At 32.0% G+C, this 22,352-nt stretch overlaps 1 long non-coding RNA gene across 2 annotated transcripts in view; it reads right to left on the bottom strand.

Annotated features, from left to right (window-relative positions):
* Nucleotides 1-5,916: 5,916 nt before the first annotated feature.
* The window catches only part of LOC128203758 (uncharacterized), a 340,403-nt gene continuing 323,967 nt past the window's right edge, over nucleotides 5,917-22,352 (bottom strand). For both annotated transcript variants that reach the window (XR_008256036.1, XR_008256037.1), the window contains exon 10: nucleotides 5,917-5,969. This is a non-coding gene — a long non-coding RNA (uncharacterized LOC128203758). The remainder of the gene's footprint in view (nucleotides 5,970-22,352) is intronic.

Genomic DNA, 22,352 nt, shown 5'->3' with positions numbered 1-22,352 from the left:
TCTAATATGATTTGTAATACAATGAATGTGACAGGGTTAAGGCAAGAAGCCAACTAATTAACGATGACCTTGTTAAAAGGTACAAGATCAAAGCCCCTTCATAACTTAACGGATGTCTAACACAAAGTAGATTAACAGCCACATCCTGAGCCTATGTCTTTTTCTGGAATATAATCGAGATGAAAGGAAACACAAATCTAGGTATATTTCCGTGTTCTGTCAACTACGATGAGATAAACAAACGACCTCTTTTCTCTGCATGAAGAAAACCTGTCGTCTGGGATTATGTATAGTATTTTTGAACACTTTCTGGAACTTACTTATAGAGCACATCAATCAAAGATAGAAATATAAGAAACTTTACTTTGCCAATGAAATTTGAAATTTTAAGTGCGCCTTTTGGCCAATAAATCTTGTCTTTTTTCTTCTTTCATCAACAAACAAATAAGGTAGGTAGGTAGAAATAACTTTTATTTGTCTATATGAGAACTAGGATTCTGTACCAAATCGATCAGGGTATACCACAATTATAGAACGTTTTAAACATAAAATTGTTGAATTTTAACAATTTCACACAAACTTATATAATTAAAGGAACACATTTTTGTTTACGCTTCATAACGAACTTCCTTAATATGAGAGTAAGGTCCGTTCTCTGAAAAAGATTTTTTTGATATTTTTTTTCAAAACTGATTGTTAGAGAATTCATGTTATTAAATGGGGACATCAGTTTGAATGGTGTGAGCCTTTGAATAATGCTGTATCAGAATGTTGGTAAATAGACCCCCTTGTCGCAATCAAATAAACCAGAAAGAGTTATTTGTTATGGGTACTAACCTTATTAATGAAAGTTTATATTTGTATGAATAACTCCAGAAACAAGAATAGTAGTCGAAAGTTTAAACATAAACCCTTTTTAATGGTAAAAGGTCAACGCAAAAGACATAGAACACAAACACAAACAAACACTGACCAATAGAACCAGAAACATGGATCTATAGCAAAAAGCAAAAAACTTATCAAAATAGTCATCCTAGGCACCCCAGTGTATTATAACCTAGGTTATAATACACTCGGTGCCGAGAATGCAAAATAGTGTGTTTGAAAATAAATGGTGTATCATTATAATGAATTTTTACTAACAATATTTGTAACTAATCAACACAGATGTTAAAATATTTCTGATACTTGAATATACCGTGACAAAGCGCAATTTAACCACTTGGAGACAACACGTCTGAGTAAACAATTAAATGTAATCTTGGAAAGTCATGTACGGAGACAATTCAATAGAGTTGAAAAATTGAAATGCAACTTCAATGACACCACGTCTCAGTAAACAATTAAATGTAACTGTCGAAAATCATGTAAGCAGACGATTCAATTAAATGTAATAATTGAAATTCATTATTCAATGACATCACGTCTCAGTAAACAATTAAATGTAACTGTCGAAAACCATGTACGAAGGAATTTCAATTAAATTTGATATTGAAGTTCATCATTGAATGACATCATGTCTGAATAAACAATTAAGTATAACTGTCGAAAGTCATGTACGTAGACAATACAATAAAATGTAATCACTTGGAATACAACACTGAATGCCATCACGTCTAATAAACAATTAAATGTAAATGCCGAAAGGCAAAAAAGGAGGCGATTCAATTTAAGGAAATGAGTTGGTGCATGATATTATTTGAATTCGTGCTTTAGGAAGGCTCATTTGTTCACCATGTCAAAATGATTAAGGATGTTTTGTCCACCTAGACAAAAATGACTTATAAGGAGGTTTTGTCCATGGGATGTTTTGTCCTATATTTGATTAGAAATGCAATATCAAATACACCAAATGGGATTGTAACACAATTTCAGAGTCTATGGAAGAGCCTTGGACATTACGTGTATTATATAGTGTTACCCAGAGCTAGATATTGCTTTATGAAGCTATATTGCAAACAAATTAAACTCCGACGCAACTATGCTAGACCGATTAAATAACAAAACATTTTGTTAGCCTTTTTGCTTATTCTTACTAGTTAAAAAGAAACAATTCAAACTACAGGGTCAATCCATGTGCCCAAATTTACCTATGTATTGTGTTTTAGTCTGAGACTCAGGCTAAGGAAACCAAAATCTCAATTTGTTGTAAAATTGCAATTATAAAAGCAAACGGGGCTAAAATGCATTGCACCTGTTACAAATTACATGTTCTTCAACATATATATAATTGGGAAAATCGAAACATTATTAATATTTTGACACATTAAGGAATTCAGTTATTTGAGTCTGAGTCTAAAAATAATATTCAATACGTTAGTGAATACGGATGGAAAAGTTTAAAGGAACAAGATCCAGGATAAAGGCATACTGATCATGGTTTAAACAAACTCTAAACGAGAACAATACAAAGTCGCATTACCTAAACTATAGAAATATCTTTATAATGAATTTCATATTTGTGGCAACTGTAACGGTAAATATATACTAAGTGAAGACTCACCAGTGATTTAAACCGATTTTCTAGAAATGATCTCTCATATGTATGCACAGTTAAACAGTTAAACATTTAATCCTCATCAAGGTCAGTTTCAATTATATCCCATACCGTGGTACATACTAGAGTACAATACAAATTATTGTTAATGGGCGTAAAATGATTATTAATGAAGCTTTCAAAATAACAATGGTATCCAAAATGGACCGGGTCAAAATGGACAAGGCTAAAATGATAACTATGCTTAATTGGCCTCATACCATATCGGCAAAAATGAGTCTTTGTCTGCAGAACATAACACGTCAAGCGGACATATCGGTTTATATTTTCAATCATATACGTTTTGGAACGAGATCAACAAACACATTACTCAACGTAAACCCACCAAAGTAACGTCTTTGTCCTCAAAAACAAACTAACCAGATATATGTTATATGTACTTAAAGCTGCACTATCACAGATTGAACGTTTTGACTTTTTTTTGTCTTGGAACGAGCGAAAATCTATCGAAACCAGTTAAATAAGACGGGTGACAAAAACTGGTTCGCAGATTTTGATATTAAGGTTCCAAAAATTATGTTTTATGCATTTTTGCATATCTTGTATAAAACATTAAATTTCGAACGGCAATATGAAAAAGTACGATCTGATTTTTTGTCAGCAACCTTATATCACTGGTTTGCAGATATTCACGCAAAAAATTTCACTTTCCAAGACAAAAATTAAAAAAGTTGTAAAAATGGTATATCTGTGGGAGTGCAGCTTTTAGTCGACTTAAATAACAGAAGGGAATGTTCTTTAACAACTTTCACTTCTGAACTTGGGATAGTATAAATGTATTCCTTCATTAAAAGTTGACATACGTATGTCTGACGTGAACATATCGGTAATGATCTGTCAGACATTTGGTAGCCAGAACCAGAGCCTCTGTCTTCCATATAAATGTATCTCATGAATTCGAAGGAGATATATGTTATAGGCAGTAAACATACAAGGTGAGATTTTGATAAACGAAAAAAAGAACAACAAAATCATTTTATCGAATTGAAGATTTGTCCTCTCCAACATCTTTACAAGTTCATTAACTTTCATTAAACATTGGTTAATAATAGGCGAATCACTTTGTCAAAATGGACAAACCAACATAATAACTGTAAAATAAAACTATAAAATATGTTTGATAAAAACAACCTTTAAGAACAAACAATCGTATAAACTGATTAAAGAAAAAAGAAACATCAAATTTAAACAAAAACGCATGTCTAATCTCGTTTTTACAAACGATTGGACACATTAAATGGGTATTTAATATCTTGTTTAATTATCAAATAACTTTGAATACGTCAACTCTAACTGTATCAAAAGCTTTACAAAAAAGCCGAATATTGTTCATATATACAATGTTTGTAAAGGAGATGTTGCAGGTCAAGAATAATCAGATTTAACTGTAAAAGGTATGATACGATGGGTTAATATGTTAATTATATAATATTAAAATACAACAAAGTAAATTTGTTCCAATTGAAGAAATACTGACGAAACGCTTTTAAACAACCTTATTAACAATCAAGTTTCAACGTATATGTTTCAAACAAGTTTTAAACGATTTTGAGTTGACAGATTCCTTGACGATAAATGTGTCTGTGGTAGGAAAGACTATTCATTTTATTTCGGTATCCGAATGTCTACGATATTTAATGAGATGTGTACTACGCATGCAAAGTATAAACATGATTGCTGTGATCTTTTTTGTTTTTCTAAATAGTGGTGAAAACGAACACAGTTCGAACTATTTTCTGTTAAAACATTGATAACATGGCACCATTTCAGTGTGTACGTGGTAGTAACGTTATACAAATATATGGTTAATGAGTTTTTGCAGCAATTGGTGGGGTATGACATTATACCTGCACGTTCAAAAATAAAACTTGTTGACATTTTTCTAGTTTTCTTGCATCAGAATAAGCTGATTTTGGCAACAATGTCTTCAGTTTAGTTATTTAAGATAACTCACAATTAAACAGATCTCATTCATGAGAAAAACTTCCAAAATGTATCTATTTGTTACACATTTCAACCATTCCACATCAATTTTCGATCTTTAATATAAACGACTGTGATCTAATATTTTTTCAGCCGTCTTATATTACTGCTTTTCAGACATTTACGCAAAAAATTGCTCATTCAAAGACAACAAAAAATAAATGAAGTTTTCAAAACGATCAATCTGTGAGAGTGATGCTTCAAAAGTGAGAATTAATGTGGATCAATTTTACAAAAATAGCATACTTCTCAATCAATCGGAACTCTTCGGCTATTTTTCAAGAAAAAATAACAACTTGGATATATGCCGACAAATTAGTAAAAGTAGTTCTTAAAATCAACAATAATAATATCATTAATTAGTTGTAGTGTTTTAACGTTTCCTTTGTATTTCTTATATGAAATTGGTTCCAAGTTAAATTTAGTATTTCATAAATAATTAAGGTTCGTTAGAATGCAATCCTAAGGCTTAACTGCTAAAATTGTATTAACTACGCGATCTATTTGCAGTGTAGTTAAATGTAAAGAAATCCGACATTGTGAATCGTCAATATACATCCGAGTTTGTTTTGAACGAAAAATTGCAGAGGTGTTCAGATTGACCTCAGTCTTCTTTCTCTCTCTCTCTCTCTCTCTCTCTCTCTCTCTTTCTCTCTCTCTCTCTCTCTCTCTCTCTCTCTCTCTCTCTCTCTCTCTCTCTCTCTCTCTATCTATTTATCAATAACAGCAATACTCCCATACCAAAAACAAAAATTCACAACGCTTTGTAAAATAAATCAGGTCTCTGTATATTTTCATTTTATCAAATCACTTAAACTTTCACATTTCTCGTATCTAATTTCGAAACAAGTTGGAGAATAGAGTTCAATTCAATTTCGACATTCAATAAAAATTCTGAAGAAGTTTAATGACATATTATCCTGGCTGTTTTTGCCCAAGGACGCAAAATTCTAGAGCGAACATGCCAAAACAAATGAATACACTTTCAGAAATTGTGAATGTATCATCTCAAACAAGCAAAGAGAGCTCGGATGCATTTTAGTTTGATGAATTTGCTTCAGTAATTGCATACAAGACCGAATTGAAAAAAACACACTTCCACTTTGCGAGAAACTTTTTATGTGTTTACGGTCGTGAAGTAGACAAATTGGTGTCTCGAGTTTCAATATAAAGGCGTCAAACAGCAAAACTTCCAAAATATTACGTTTCTTTGCTCGCAATATTTCAATTGGAAGGTTTTACCATTTAAATAAACCATTAAGAAAGGCAGGGATTTTGGATTATTTTGCTTTAAACATGCAGCTACAATTTGTTTTTCAAAACTTTCAATGTTGCTCTGTTTTTGCATCCATTGGACCATACATTGAAAGAATTTAGACTTACGCTTTTTCCGTTTGGTTGTAGACATCCTTCTAATATAGTTTTGTTCCTGAAAGAAAAACTAAATATGATTAACATGTTTTGACAGTATATATGTGTACATGCAAACAAAATACTCTTTAAGATATTGTTCATTAAAATAATGTAAACATTTAGTGGACTAGTCTTCCCAATCAAAGTAATCGTACGATTACTAGGTTTGGTAAATCCAGTTTTAATAGTTTTTGTCACATGACATATATAATGGTAAAATTATACACGGAGTATAGAAATTAGTTAATGTTTTGGACAAAGCAGTTCTTATTGAAATAAATTCAACATTTTGTGGATTAGTGTTCGCGATAGAAGCAGTCGTGTGAACACTATCATGGTAAAATTAATACACAGAGTATAAAAAATAATTAAAGCTGCACGTCTATTCACCAGCTTTTGATAACGCGTTTTCCGCATCAATGTTCAAACTATTGCAATCTCATTCGTCCCTTCAAGCAGTGCGTCTACGTGATGCATAGAGTAACTAAACATAAAAAAGCAATCAAAAGTGCTTGCATAACCCCACAGAAAACATCATTGTCAAAATAAAATGCCCCTGTTGGTGATGAATGTCACAACTCGACAGTGCATTGAAACACGTTCGTGGATGAAAAGAGAAAATGGGATATTTGTCTAATGGAAATCACACATAAAATTAATATCAGAAATAAATGCATCAATGTGCATACAAAGGTGAATTATTTATAAAGGGAGGTAATTGAAATTGTGTATATTGTAACGACTCAATCAGTCACGGACGAATAATTATAATTAGAAAGTGTAGTAATGTTATTAGGTTCAACTAAAAGAAACAAACTTATTTCAATATCGAAATTGAACTGTCAGTGACGTCGGTTATATTTGAAATGTTTTAATGAATGCAACAAGTCATATTTGATAAAAAAAATTGGTAATTGCAATTAATAATATTTGATATTTTTTAAGGTTATACAACCTTTAACATTGTTAAAAAAAACTTGCCGCCTGATTAAGGTAAACGCCTCTGAAAGGTAAGCTCCAATGCCATTCAAATTCAAAACAAAATGAGGCATATGAAACTTGTATTAGAATACAGTTCATCAGAAAACATTAAATTTCTCGCGAACCAATAAAGTTCATTTTCTGACAGTTTCCGACAGTTGGCATGTGTTTAGGTGATACCGTGTTTTCAAAAAGAGTAATGTTTATTTCACAGTTATGTTCTCTAAAAAATGTTGGGATATTCAAATATTCTGTAAACAAACTAAACATTTCGTTGGTACCCGGCGCACAACGAATATTATAGCGTGGTGAAACAGGTCCACGTATTCAACACAATCGAAAGGAACCGAGAGTCATTTCTTATAACTTGCTTAGATTTTTGAAGTGTATTGTATTTGTGTCAAAGTATTTTTCACAACAAAATCTGAACTTTTGAAGATATTATATTTTCAAATGTACATTATAAGAAATATATCATTAATTTACTGTTTTAATTGCGTCAGTAAAACATTTTGGGTTGACCGGTAAGTCTCTAAAGGGGCAAAATATAGGTTCACTATTGACAGAAGTAGAAACCCATTCATTGACCAATTGTATCCATATACAAATCAATTATATCAATATACAAATCATATGTTTTTTGTTTTGTTTTGATCATTAAAGTTAAATGAATTAAACATAATAATACACTGAAACAAAATAAGTTTGTTTTTAATCAACCAATATCGGGCCCTTTAACTCTCCTAACGTCGTTTTAGAGGTAATTTTTTAATCACTTGCATACACGTTTAAATTTGCGGAGTAAGCCGGTATGATTTTGTTTTCCATGAAGTAGGTTTTGAAGAATAACCAATGTCAATGCTGTAAGTATTATTTTCAAAAATGACTTTCATTTCTATTTTAAAGCCCAGATTTTCTAAGAACATTATTTTTAAGAGGGTTAGAAGCAACAAAAACACACAGCTCCTATGAGATTTACAGGAATATTTCCTATTTGAAGCATACTTAAGAACGTGAACCTCTGGTTCCAATGGGAATTATTAAAAAAAATATCAAAAGCAAGTATATTATTAAATGTATCTGTTTATAAGAAAATAAAGTTTCTGACAGCTTTAACGTGGTGATTTCAAAGTATTACCCATAATTGATGTATTGTTGAATCTCATGTTTTTGATTCCCTACGGATTTATATCTTTAGTACTTTGAGTTCAAACTATATCGTCACAGACAGTCTTAACTAAAGGCTAATGGTGTGATTGTTGCCACCCATTAGGATGTTTTTTTCCATGACAGTTGACACATTGAATGTTTATTTATGTGTAACATTTGATAAATAAGCTCTAGAAGACAGACAAAATGCAACTGGGAACGTTCTTTACAATATATACTTAAGGCTACCAAGCAACTACTATATTTTATCACACATTTTCCGTCATGGTTTCCCCATTCACTTTGAATGTATCAGACTCTCATTATTAGCATTAATAAGACGTAATGAACGTTAAAATCATTTCAATAGACTAAATAAGTGTTTAAGTCTCTAATTTAATTTCTGCTGTTGACCTAATCCCTTCTATCAGAGTGAGTTTTGTTTATTTTTTATTTTATTTGACACTTTAATAATCAGGGTGAGCATCAATTGCTTTCTGGGTTTTGACCTAGTCCCTTTTATCAAAGTGAGCTTTATTTGCTTGGTGGCGTTTGATCAAGTCCCTTTTATCAGAGTGAGCTTTATTTCCTTGCTGTGATTTGACCTAGTCCCTTTTATCAGAGTGAGCTTTATTTCCTTGCTATGATTTGACCTAGTCCCTTTTATCAGAGTGAGCTTTATTTTCCCGCTGGACTTTGACCTAGTTCCCTTTGATCAGAGTGATCTTTATTTGCTTACTGAGCTTTCAAGGTGCACACTTACTCCCAAATAAGATTTACCACAATTAATTCAATTGGTTCAATATACCAAAAAGGGTGAATAATTGTCAAAATCAATGGTTCTGATGACGGATACCGATTTTAATTTGAAAGAAAGGTGTAGAACTCACGGCATTTCTACCTTATGAGACGAAAGTCGATCACAGTAAATCTTTTAGCATTCACCAATCAATTAGTATTTTTGCGTTTTCATCTATTAAATACAAGGTTACAATCTTGTTATCAGTTATTAATATTTTCCATTTAATATGCATTATTTAGGAAAAAGTGAAAATATGTTTTTCTATGACACTCGTGAAATAAAATACGATCTTACACTGAAATACACAAATTTTCTGTTTCTTTTATGCTTATTTTCGGAGTTTTATTAGTTTTGTATTTATTTCTGAATTACCCCATTTTTTGAAAAGAGTGGTTTTTACGCCGCTACCCGTGGGGCGCCTCTCATGCAAAATTATAGCTGTCAACTTTTCTATTTTCGGTTTGCTGAGAAATAGTTCTCTGCTATTCATTCTTATAGCTTATTATTCGCTCGTGTTTTCGTGCAAAGCTTTTATAAACAGTTAACAATGACGTTTTATAAGTGCAAATATGTTAAAAAAAACTTTTTTTTTAGGTTGGGCATGAATACGTAACCGAATTACTACGCCGCTATTTAATGAATGAAAATTTGGAAGGTCAAATGTGTTAGCAAAACAAATGCGGATATTCATTGGATTTTAAACATTCTTCTTAGTTTAAGACTGCATGTATTTCATAGTAAATTAATATTCAGTCATCTTACTGTCAGAGACCAGTCTGTGTCGCTTGAAATCAGGTTTGTTTTCCAGATAAAGAGTGAATGCCACGCTAGTTTGTTTACAAATTTTGAGGTGTGGGTGGGGTAAAAAATATCGAATTATCTGTAAATTGTTGTGTGAATTTTCCAGGAAGCTCATTTTACGTACTGCAACGGCAAACAGTTCAAAATACATTTGAACGATGATATAAAATTCTATTTATGCTCGAACAGTTGTTTGTGTCTGTAATTTGTTTGGTATGAAAGCAAATATTTGAACATTCAGCTTCACATTCAAAGATCAGGAAAATGTTTGAAAAACGGGATAACCGGTAATGAACGTTAAGTTGTTAATTTCCAAATATATATTGTTAATTTCCAAATATATATTTATTTAAATTTATAAAACAATTCTTTAATTTTTAAACATTTTATGACAACATTTACAGGTTCAAAGTCAAGTATTCTGTTTTGATCAAGTCAAGTAACTACAAAGGAATTTAAAAGTACGTAGTTTCGTAGTTCTGAAAGTTGATATTTTCACTCCTTATTTTGCAGTGAAAATATCAAATTGATATTTTCACTATTGTTATTTCACTGTTTAAACCCCATATTTCATCGTAAAGTATGAAAGAAAAAGGTTTATCACTCAAAATTCATGTTTGTTACACATGTGCATGTATTGTTTTTAAATACGAGTGTCACTTTCACCTATCCCTTTTATATCAGAGTAAGGTTAAATTTTTTCCTGGGTTTTGACCTGGTTTCTTTTATCAGGATGAGTGTTATTTGCTTGCTTGGTTTTGATTAAGTCGCTTTTATCAGGGTAAGAATTATTTGCTTTCCTACTCGGCTTATCCCTGTTGTTTCGACTATTTATCTTAGAACGGCTCTCAGAGTAAGGAAGCAACGTCAAATTCGAATGCAAAATAGGACTATGTAGTACTTGAATGTCATGCTTTCAATTTCAAGAAGATCAACTCAAATATCGATAATAAGTATTTTATACTTGTCCGTCCATTGACATGTTCTTATGTATTTGCTGCATTTGTAAAGCCCAATCAAACACTTGTTGTAGTGAGATTGCCATTTGATTACTAGACTGTGTCAAAACGCGTTCTTAAACCAGCCCAACAGCGTTTTTTTCCAATTCATTAACTCAATTCATTACTCATATTTAAACAAATAGTCCATTATTTATGTCCAGAATTGTTAAAAAATCATATGGGCATGTCTTACAAGTATGATTTCTTACCGACTCTGTAAAGTAAAACGACCCGACCGTAACCGGAAACTAACATGATTATTTTTATTCACTATTATACGTTAAGTCACTCTTTTACGTTAAGTTGAAAAATATAATGAAAATAAATATGTAATAAAGACATATAACTAGTCATAAATTAACACTTTTTAAACATCTAAATTAGATAAGTTTGTGGTCTCCTGACAAATACAAACAATAAAAAAGATAAACTTGTTTTCAGTTTATATTAATACGCGGTGAATTTGCGATTATCAGAAGATGTCGTGTTTTTCGAAAATTTTCGCAACATATTAAAGGCCGATCGAAGAATCGAAGTTGGGGTGTAAATATGAATATATCTTCACACAGACATGATGGATTTAAAGCAAAATGATTATTGAAACACAACTGATTAAAAATGATAAAATCGGAAACGAGCAGTAAACGAGCTGCAAGCGAGCGATCAACATAACTAAGCAATGCCAATAGGGAGCAATAAAACAAACAAAAAATGAATTAACATATCCAATAAAACAGACAAAGATGTAGCAATCAAAAATGTTGAAAGGAATCACTATCGAGTCTGTGATCTGCCTTTACAACCGTACGGGTATTCATTTTTAGAGGTTGGGAAACTTGAACACACAAGAGGCCCAGCAATCAAACAAATTGAAGGTGTAGGTAAAAACATTTTTCGCATTTGGCTAAACTAAGGAACACATAATTATGTAGGACTAATATTCCAAAATAAATGTTGATTTGCATGTTGCCATCCTATTTTATAGCATAATTGTACCATCTTTCCGCTTGCAGTATAATCTTTGACGGATTGTATACCACTTTTATGTTTTTTTCAATACTTGGTTTGAATATAGACATACAAGTACCATGATAAATTCACTCACATGCAGTTGTATTATTTTCAGTAAGAATTTGAATCATTAACGGGCCCCTTGTGTGCCCCCAAACTGATTGAGCTTTTACTATAAGAAAATGAGTATTCGTTGATTCACTGTAATTACTAAATAACTACATAGAAACAAGATGGCCGAGTTTAGCGTAATAATTTTGTTTCTTAAATATTGCCGAATTGACTGGAATTAAAAATGTTGAGGTGAAATTGACAATTTGACACAACCAAACCCTAGTAATTGAAATTACACATTTTTCGATAACGCGGGAAGTGTTGGAAGTTATAAATACATACTGAAGGATAGATCTTTCGAACATCACAATATAACAAATTGAACAAGCAAAAATGCGGTATTTTCAAAGCAACAATGCTATCAATTGAGCTGATGAGAACTACACCTTAACGCAACTACATTAAAATAGTGTTTTGCTACTGAGCTTGTTTCTGTAGTTTTTCACATAAGTATTCACATATTGCAACAATCGTTACTAGAATTAGTATCTTATTATTAACTTTTTCTCTGAAGTTTCGTTTTTTAAATAACATATTATATTAACATCATCGTTTGTGCAAAGGTAAAAAATATTTGAACAAATTATTGCGCTTATTTATTTCAATCAGTGCTGCATTTTCTCAATATGTAAAGTCTATGTGAGATCTACAGGAGTATGTTTGATTTGAAACACACCATTTAACATGACAATCTGGTTCCACTGTAATTTACATCTAAAACAAGAACATGATTGAAGTATCTGTTTTAAATCAAAGCTCTGACCTATACGTTTACAAAAATGTTGATTATCAAGTATAACCCATAATGGATGTCTTCTAGAATATCATGTTATGTTTCTCTAAGGATTTATATCGTTTGTATTCAGAGTTCAGACCTCACAGACAGTCTTAACTGATGGCAAATGTTGTAATGCTTGTTACCCACTAGGCGGTACGTTTTAAAGAGGTAAACTCATAGAGTGTGTACTCATGGGTTTCATTTGATATTATGTACATATCTAATATCAACAGACAGACAAAACACATGGGAACGCTTTTTTCATGACATATTAATGTGCTAGCAAGTGAAAATATGTGAACGATTAACGTCATGGTTTCAAAATTCACATTAAATGTATCAGGCTCTCATTATCAATATTTATTTAAGTTACTGAACTTTACAATCACATCAATATACTTAAAATGGTTAAAGCCTCTCGTTAAATGTATACTTGGCTTTAAATTATTGTCTTTAATCAGAGTCAGCGTTCATTGCTTGGCAATCGGGATTTTTAAAGTTAACATTGTAATAAGGTAAAAACAAATTCTTTTATTTAAGGAACTCTATCATATACAAGCGCAATATAGATCTGATGTAAGCTTAGCAGTCATGCTTACAATTCCAAGAAACTGAACAGCAGTAATAATAATAATTTATTCCAGGTCACCCACTAACATGTACGAGTGTATTTGTTTCTTTTGTAATAGAAAACGTCCGATTCCATTGGATATATTATCAAAAGCAAGAACATGATTGAGATATCTATTTTCAAGAAAAGCAAAGTACTTTACAAACATGGATATAACTAAATGTGACTGATAATTGATGTTTGTTTTAAAACAAAGATATATAACAATTACTTGCAGACATTTTTTGTAATGGCTAATATTGTAATTCATGAAACCTATTAGGCTATGCTTTCCTTACGTTAAAATATAGAAAGGGTACGAAAATGTTGCAGTTGTAGATGACACCTAGGAACATTATTTTACTATATTAGCACGTTTACAAGAAACAATAATGTTTATTATACAATTAACGTCATGGTTGTCTCATTCACAGTAAATGTTTCAGACAGTCATTATCTAAATAACGTTAAAATCATTTGAATATAATAATGGTTTGGGTCTCTCGTTTAGTGCATATTGGGCTTTGATCTCGTGCCTTTTAACACGTTAAGCGTTATTTGTTTGGCGGCTGGGCTTGTCCTTGTAGTTTTTATGGATTGTGCTAAAGTAATAATTATTTTTTAGAGTTCCTATCACAAACAAAGGCAACATCAGACTTATTTAGGTTTAATTGTCATTCTTGCAATTTCAAGAGATTCAATTATAACTTTAATATAGATGTTATCCTGGTACGATAATTGACATGTGCGGGTCTATTTATTTCATTTGTAAAATCACAATAAACACGACACGAGTTGAAGCCATATACCATTTAATGATTAAACTAGAAATAAAGATATGTGCACAGAAATATCAGATATATAAGGTACGATTGAAACCCAGCCAGTTCAGAAATAGTGATGTAAGCGAAAAAAGCAATAAGCAGGCTGTACACGAGATGTGAACATGAACATCAAAATGCCAATCAGGAGCAATAAAACCATAGATTTAGTAAATATATCCAGAAAAGAAGACAAAATGGACAAATTGATTATCTTGCAGCTACAGTAAATTTCTCTATTGGCTGGAATTTTTGACATTGACCTACTAACTACGCAGATAGTATATTTAGGGATGTACATTGTTTTGAAAATATCCCCTAAAACCAGTGTGTTGCAGTTGGGTAAATTACATGTTGCAAAAATGTAGTTATAATTACATCAAAAAACTAGTTTCACCATTTATGCAGATGTCTAACTGATGACTGATACGGCACGCATTTTTCTAAGCAAACATCATCAATCTTAAAATAAACTGGTACACAGATACAGACATATTTCATTTCGTAGTATCTTTTTAATATACTGTTTTGTCGTCTCCTTAAGCAGCTACATGAAGTGCTGCATCAAGTTATTAAACAACAACATTCAATACCCTACTGTTACATCAGTACTAAAGCAACAAATACCTCTTGTCGGTAATTTATTTCAAAATCCGAAAGAGTATTACACCAAGTAATTTGAAAGAGAGTGTGGGTGGTGGGGGGGGGAGGAAATGGATATTCGATTAATGGAAATCACCGATTAAATATACTAGGCAACATTTTAAGTTAATTATATATATTTGAACATAATATGCAACTATGTGCATCTGAGGGCACTCGAATTGCAGATCGCAGCGCAGTTAGACGGAATTATTGGCGCCGTACAGAAGTTGATAGTCTCTTTTGGAACGATAATTTGTAATTTTTGAAGTGCAATTTGAGCAGGACAATAATACGGAATAATATTGTATTGCTGTAGTTTCTTTTACATTATAATAAAAGGAAACCAGTATTTGCAGTATTGCTTTATTATCGATTTTTAAAACCTTAAACAGCTTATGTCTTCATTGTGGTTATGACAACGACTAGCGAAATTGCTAGACGTGCAAATATGTTAACTGAAAACAAGCAAACCATTTATTTGTTACAGCGGACTTAATACGCCGTTAGAATTACAAATTTGGTAAATCGTCTGTTAAAAGTTTCCAAACATTCTCTCTCCAGTATGCGAACGAGTGTTTTTAGTGCTTTATACCTTATATTAGCAATATCTTCTCTTGAAAACGATCGTAATTGGTATATTGCATTATTAGACTCCGCAATGTTGTCTCTTATGCAACTCTGTATAAAATTAAGTAGTGACTTATACACCAAGACATCTGTATGATTCTTGCAATGTTTGCCGTTTCGCCATTCTCATGTTTCAAACAATTGATGTTATTGTTAATGAAGTTCTTGTTGATATTTGGCGGCATGATTGGTTATCATGTGATTGCCTTTATTCACCTCGACAAATATTGGAAGCATATATCATCTATGAAAAAGTGTTCTCATTCAATTAAAGAGTAGAAGAGTTTTTATTTTATAAAGGGTTATAATTCCACTAATTTGCAAACTCTATGGCAATGATAATTCAATAACAAGTCTAAGCGATTCCTCTGAAGTTTTATTTTCGATATGAATGTTGTTTGTACTTCAATTAAGAGCACTTGCATTTCTTAGTATTGTATTTGATCCCAACAAGAAGCCCTTGGTTTTAACTGTCTGCAATGACATGTTGTTTGTTTGGCGCTATCTTGACAAATTGTTATTGCATTTATATACAGAGAAGGCTTTGTAGTTGAAGTGCTTTTTTTACAGAATCCTAAAATCAAGAAAACCAATAACTAGTTCGAATGAGATTGACAGTAATATAGTTTTAAATCAAACTGACTGTTTCAAGTGAAATCTGTTTCCACATCGTTTCGTTGGGATTTGTTTGGCAATATTAGAATACATTTGATCCAATATTTATCTTTTTTAAAATGAAATTTTAGGCCACCATTGTGCTTATGATACCGTCGAGCTAGATAACCAGTGGAAATATATGAACTATAAAGCAAACAAATCATTCAACTTGAACACTATAATATGTATTTGTAAACTAAAACGAGTGTCGGTTTCACTTCTTATCATCTTTTCCTTAGCATTTTTTTTGAGTTATTAAAATATCGCTAAGAGCGCTAACAGGCATTAACTATTATTATATACACGTCCTTGGTACAGGTTATACCCAGGAAAGTTGTAACCCGTTTATCGGTGCTTTACACAGTGCACCAAGAGTTATGTTTGCATAAAGCTAGGGTATCGCACCCGCATATGTTATAACTCACTCTGTTTCTTCAAATCTTTTATTATCTGAATTTGACTAGGAACTGCACTCGTTTCTATCTGATTTCACTTACAGCAAGTAAACACAATTTCAGGATAACTGCCATAAGGCAGACAATATGCGTGGGGAGGCCTTCGTAAACACAAAAATAAGCAAAGATAACAGTCATTACTAACATTATTCTAGACAAAATCATGCCATTATGTTATTGTACTAATCATCCTGTTACGACATTATAAAACGTTAAATTAAAGATAACCTCTGTTTCATAATGACCTTGTCCATGCAAATGTCACCGATATAAACATGCGCAGTACTAAACAACAATTGAGAATATACACGTAAGTAAGATATTATGAAAGTTAGTTTTGTTATGTCTGCAACTGAAACACATTACAATACTAACACGCTCTATTTTAAATCTCATAAATTTAGTTAACAAAGCCTCAGCAAAAGTGGTTAATATTACGCAAAATAGTCATTATTAACGCTGTCTCCGGAGAAATGTTTGACGTCTTAATATAAAAAAGCAGGAATCCTTAGGAGCAAAATAACACACACCTCTGGAATGCACTTTTTACTATCTATTTCAACATTTCTCACGTTTCGAATTCCTTAAATTGATTTGTATGACCAGACAGTGACTTTTTTCTCTTGTTGGACAGCGACTTCCTACACGTGATTTAAAGAAAGAAATTTCAATAGAGAATACTAATGAAAATGTCATTGAATGTATACAAAAGGTTTTATTAAGGGCATACACATATATGCAGATATAAACATAACTGCTCCGACAGAAACTTGAAACAAAGTGGATACAATATTACTGAAACAACTAGTAAACGAACAGTGAACAGATCTATAAAATGTCGGTTGGGAGCTATATATCGATGTAATTATTATCTATATCATATAAAAAGGCAACAAAGATATACGGATGTGTCCTCTTGTATTAGCTTAACACTACATCGTTTTTCTCTGTGGAACAATTGAAGTATCGGATGAACAATTATGTCAGTATTGGATGACTCGTGACCTCAAATTATATTGGTATCATTTGAGAAACATATTATGTAAATGATATACCGAAAACAATCTAACAAATGCGAGTTTTGTTAGACTTGAGCGATTACCTATTATTCTTGTTTGTTTTCTAATGTTCAGAAAGTGTATTGCAATGAATATGGTGTAAAAGGAAAGCTTTCTAGATATTCGAGTTAAGGCAATTTCTCATCAAACTTACTGCCTGACAGTTCACGTTATTTGTCTGAACAAGTAATGGTAAAATGTGCATGTGAGGGCCATTGCGTAGTATTTCTCATAATTGATGACATAATTGGCACCCAAACAAAATGGGCAGCCTCTTTCGGGACGATAATTTGTTTTGTGAGAGGATCAGTATTTTTGAATGTGCAGTTCGCAGGACAATTGAACGAAATCATATTGCGTTTTTGTATCATTAAAATGCAAAAAAACTAACATTCATTTGGTTTACATTTGTCTGGAAATGTTACAATATAATGAATAACAATCAAATATTTCTCTATTATCCAATTCATGCCAGTGAACAAATAAATGCAAACACTACATTACATTTGAAAATATGTTTCTAAAATTGAGTAAAATAGCTTTATACTACGAACAAAAAGTGCAAATTTGTTTGAGCTTCTTGTAAATATTTAATGGGTATGTAGCTTTTGTAAATTGTATAAAAACATTAGTTGAGGTTATAATGTCATTTAATGATTATACTGTCTGTAAACACATACATATAAATATATATACATGGAAACAAACATCTTTGATGCATGCATGAAACATAGAAGGTGAAAATACCGGAAGGAGCAGTAAACGAGAAGTGGACACAACAACCAAAAAATGTCCATTGCGGGCAAAGCAAAGACACATGAATAAAGATAACCTATACAAAGGCATGTGTCGACATACGTTTATGTTCCTTTGAATTGACGAAACTCCACATCTCATTCCACCGGGACCCTTTAAGGTCGTATATTTAAATTCAGAAAACTGTTTTCGCGAAACTGCCGTTTCAATCAAAATCGTAAAGACATTTATTTCACATATTATGCCCGTAACTTAAAATTACGGGTAAACCTACGCACTGTTAAGCAGCGTTTTTTGACCCATCAAGTGTGACTTAAACAAAGAATTGAAGCCAAAGTGGGCCATCGACATGAAGTTTACATAGGAATTACGCTATAATTGGCACCCCAGTTTAAGTGTGAGCCTCTGATGGTATAATGTCTGGTTCCCGTCCAGAGATGTTTATATGCATGTACAGAACATTTAGGCGGATGACGACTGTATTGTGAAAGTTTTTTAATACATCTAAGTAAAAATAAATATTATTTATTTGTTTGTGCTATGTTTAGTAACGTAATATTTTTTGACACAGGATTTTTCTCTTCTCTTTTATAATTACAGGTTTGCCGGCATTGTGCTAGCTAGATTATCAGCGAAAATATGTTTACTTAAAGCAATTTCACCATTTGACTTGAACACTAAAATATGTATGAAAATGGATGTGTGTCGGTATGGTTTATATAATCTTTCTCTACGCATTTAAAAAAATATAAAAGTTATATAAAAATAGGGCGCTACCAGGCATTCAATAATTTTACACACTTACTGAGTATTGACAAACCCACGTTTCATCCCTGTTTTATTTCAACTTGGTCAAGGCATTTGTCACTGACTAAACCATTTGCAATACTTAACTAGTTTAAACCGTTAACACAAAAAAAACACACGCATATACGTGAGTAAAGAATGATACGAAAGTGTTTATGTATTGTCTTCATTTGAAACACATTATAACACACAGACACACGCACACTATCTTCGATGTACTTAGTAAATAAAAGATTTGCAAAACTAGTTAGAATTACACCAATAACCATAACAAACGCTGTCTGTAAAGAGATGTTTGACATCTTAAAAAAAGCAGGAATCCTTCGGGGAAAAATAACACACACGTCTGGAATAAACACATTATAATGTAAACATTACGCACGTTGTGAATTACTTAAATGTGAACTTTATGACCAGACAGTGAGTTGTTTCCCGTTCTAGACAGCTACTACTGACACGGTCTGTATTAAACAATAATCCTAATAGAGAAAAGTTAGAGCGATAATGTTATTAAAATTTTACAAAGGATATCACCAAATGCAAATACACACATACACATAGACGGTATGACAGACGCTGAAAACAAAGTTGGTACAATAATATTTCTTCTGCTGAAACGAGCAGTAAACGAACAGTGAACATAACTATAAAATGTCAATAGGGAGCATCATAAAAATATAATAAGGACAACTATCATATAAAAAGCAAGTAGAGATACGCGTGTGTCTCATCAAATGACCTAAGCAATACATCTTATTTCTCTGTGGACCAATTAGGGTATAGGGTGTACACTCATGTCAGTATTGGAAAACTGGTGACCTCAACTCATGTTGGTATCATTTCAAAGGTTTAGATATGTAGGCACATGTAATGTCATGATCGACCGATTACCAAAATTATATGTGCAATTGCTTAGTACAAAAGCGAATTGCAATGTTTTCGGTGTAAAATGAGAATATTCGAGATATTCGAGTCAAGGCAATTTCTCAGGCAATTTCTCATAATAGTTTATGCGCAACAATTTAGTTGATATGTCTTAACATGTAATGCAACCATCTGTATTTAAGTGCAATTGAGTTGAATTTCACAGAGCAGTTCGACGAAATAACTGGCACCCGAATGCATTTTGGAGCCTCTTTTTGGAGGATAATTGTTTTTCGTCCTAAGACGATATTATGATAGTGCAGTTCGAAGGACAATTGAACGGAATTGTATTGTGTTTGAGTAATATTTGAATGCAAGAAAACTAACATTCATTTGATATCAATACGTCCGGAAATTATCGAATATATTTGAAAAGTTATTCAATATTTCTCTTTTCTCGAAAGTATTAAACCTAGAATGCCAGTGAAAATATGCCAAATTATAGCAAACATAGCATTCAATTTGAAAACTTAAATTGATTTTTTTTCAATTTAAAGATGCACTCTTACGCCCCAAAAAGATTTACCACAATTAACAATATTGTTCTTATTATTCCGAAAATGATGAATAAATGTCATAAACTCATATTCTTATGAAGGGTACCGAGTTTACTTTGAAAAAAATGAGCATAAAACACGGTATTTCTACCGCATGAGACTATAGTAGATCACAATAATTTATTTTAGCATTCACCAACCATTGATTATTTTAGCGCTTTCTGCTATAAAATACACAGTTCCAATATTGTTATCAGTAATTAATATTTTCCATAAATGCATTATTTAGTAAGCAGATCAAGGTTTATCAGTCAACATTTATGTTTATCATAGATGTGTATGTATTGATTTTGAATAAGAGTATCACTTTAATAAAGTATTTTGACCATATTCTTTGAACAAAAATGAAACGTTGTTCGAGTCTCGGGTGTATTTTTGTTCCTGTCAATGCAAAAAACAAGTTTGCTGGTTATTTAAACAAATAACAACTGTTAGCTTTCATTCATTCAGCTGTCATTTCGGTTTGACTTTTTAAAGAAGACGTTTTGCTTAAGAACTTAATTAGGAATGCTAACTTCCTGACTACGATATAAGTTTACTTACGTTTCCACTCTCTGTCACTTGGAGTATGGTGTGTGTATGAATATACATTATTTGTCTCTGATTTTGAACGTAAGAAATGCCTTTAACGTTTTGAAACATAATGCTATCAATTTGCTATTGAAATGCAATTATGGTCATCTTGAATCTAGGATTGGTTTTTAACTACAAGAGTTAAAAACCGTACATAATCGCTCCTACGAGTATCATGATTAAACGTCCCGTCGTCATGTAGACTATTATTTATTGAATGTTGGGAAAACTATTTGATAAAGTGCACATGAATGATATTTTTCAATAAACAACATATGACAATTATCCCTGTTATTGAATATGGAAAAAAACCCAGATAATCAGATAATGTCTGATACGAAAATGGAAATTTCAGGAACAAGTCCAGGCGTCCATTGCATCAATTATTCTAGGAGCCAGTTCGTGACAAGGAGATATTTTCAACATCTATTCTGACTTAAAACTTCGTTCATATATGTACAGAAAGAAGATAGTACTCTTTTATTTAAATACTGCTCTAAATGTGATACAAACAAGATTTAACTAAACGGATAACGTTATATAAAGCACCTATACAGTACATGAAGCCCGCCTCCATTTCCGAATATGTTTTAATGATAGGAGAGAAAAAGATACATTTGGTCTCGATGACAAATGTATGTGGGGTTCGGATTTTTATCCTTTAAGAAATGATTCATTTTGTTCAACTATAAGTTTACAACTGGTCGTCCACGGAAAAAAAGCATGTGAGGTTCGGACGTTTATCTTTTAGGCATTTTTGCAAACAGTGATCGTCGGAGACAAAAGATGAATGTGAAATTCTGACTCTAGGGTCCGATTTTAGCTTGTTGTCCGACGATTAAACGAATGTAAAGTTTTGACACTTATCCTTCAGGATATAGTTCATTTTGTTATAGACGCCACTTACATTAAAATTGGTTTCACAGACTGCAACATGCATCCTTTTAGGACGGGTATTTTTTCACTGCGCTTAATAATTATAATAGTTTTTTTTAAATTCTCAAAACTTATATTATTGAATGCTGTAGATCAAGAAAACAGAAACTACTAACCCAAGTGAGATGACCAGGAAAATTTCTGGTTTGAAACATAACATTTAACATGAACCTGAACATGATTTAAGTATTTGTCTTTGCGTAAAACAAAGTTCTGACTTATTCTTTTACAAGCATGATGATAACCAGGTCAAACCCATAATGGATGTATTGTATAATGTCATGTTTTAAACTACTCTTCCTTAAAGAAGGTCCGTCACTTCCATAAATTGAGATT

The sequence above is a fragment of the Mya arenaria genome, chromosome 9, assembly GCF_026914265.1.
Source record: "Mya arenaria isolate MELC-2E11 chromosome 9, ASM2691426v1".
Classification (NCBI taxonomy): Eukaryota; Metazoa; Mollusca; class Bivalvia; order Myida; family Myidae; genus Mya; species Mya arenaria.
The sequence above is the reverse complement of the archived record's forward strand: the minus strand, read 5'-3'. Positions and strand labels throughout refer to the sequence as shown.